This window comes from Capsicum annuum, chromosome 5 (assembly GCF_002878395.1).
Source record: "Capsicum annuum cultivar UCD-10X-F1 chromosome 5, UCD10Xv1.1, whole genome shotgun sequence".
NCBI lineage: Eukaryota > Viridiplantae > Streptophyta > Magnoliopsida > Solanales > Solanaceae > Capsicum > Capsicum annuum.
In genome coordinates, this window is record NC_061115.1 from 16,692,838 (window position 1) to 16,694,506 (window position 1,669).

A 1,669-nucleotide genomic window follows, 5' to 3' on the forward strand; every position below is an offset into this window, starting at 1 on the left:
GAGGATGTATGTTAGTTTTCCTAACATACATCCTCTACTTCTTTGAGGAATCCATCTTTGTGCATTATGGTATATTCATTAATCGTATACCGCACATCAAAATTATTAGATGGAATAATTGGTTTCCGACCTTGAACCAATTGAGAGGGAAGAAATAATCATAATTTATTGGTTTAATGCATACAAGTGTTATTGTATGCAACATATCATATTTCAGACCAACACATGAAGCTTTGTTTTCATTAGTGATGGTTTAGTTATTTATCGAATGCATTCAATGCCAAACCATCATCATCAAGATAACTTTCTTGATTGCACAATCTGAAAATTATGTTCTTAACTCAATTTTATTGAGCAAGCAACTTTTGTGAATGTCAAACTGCAGGTTGCTAATGAATGTACATCTGATTATCTTATTGATGCATCTTTTCAACATATCACATGATAGGTGAACGGACCCTTTTTGACCTTTTCTACTTTTCAGATTTTAAGGGATCCAATCCCAAAAATAGTTGGTCCAACCAACTTTTCATGAGAACAAGCAACATTAAAGTTCATGAAGAATTTTCGAATTCTTCAATATATGTTCAATAGTCAGTATACACATCTTTGAGATGTCGGAATCGTTCATGTCAATTTATGAACTTTTATTCTAGGAAACTCCAAGTTTACTATGGCATGTACCTTTTTCTTTAGTAAATTTTAGATTTACTATTTCATGAATAAATTTCAGATTTACTACTTTAGAAGTAGATTTCGAAATAACCCTTCTAAGTTATTCTGCCTCATTCAGAGGTGAGTTAGGATACCATCATAATCAAGTGCACATTTGCATTAATAAGTTTCTCATTCCCCAAGAATAAAATATAATTGTGCCTTAAGCCTATCAAATTATGATAGCTTATAACCTCTTTCAAGATATTGCTATTACAAGAACAAATTGAGGCATACATATGATTAAGAGAATTTTTCTCTACCATATCTTATGATCATAATATGCGTGTGAAAATATCATCACTTTTGATGATCATTATCATATTGTCCCTCCACGCGTATATCCGTGCATTCAATCACTTGTCTTCTTTCAGACATATAATGCACTATTACCATATACACCTCAAGAATGAAGTAAGTTGTATCATATATTGCTACTACATTCACTTCATGGAATGAAGCATATTCAATGGGTCGAATTTCATGACTTTTCACCCAATACCCATAATTTTGCCTTAGCCATCAAAATATCATCAGTATGGTATATTGAGATTCAAACTCAATATCCTATCCATATAAAGGCGTCTTAGGCATATGTTGATTGGACTTGAACCCAACACCTTATCATCATGGTGCATCAAAACTTTAACTCAATATCTTACAATCTTAGTGTGTGATATGACAAGAATTCAGTGTAAAATTAAATCATTTTTTATGGTTGTAACCTTAAACAAATTTATTCATAAGACAATTATAAAAAATACCACTACCAGTGGCCGTATACTATTTTCTAACTACTCGGTAATCCAAGTATAACAAACATGATGTATCCAATTTATAATATTATTATAGAATATATTTTACAAACATAATATATAGGCAGTATCTATTATTAACAATAAAAATTAGGACATGTCAATAATATATTTACCTTTACTAATAGAAAATAGTAATA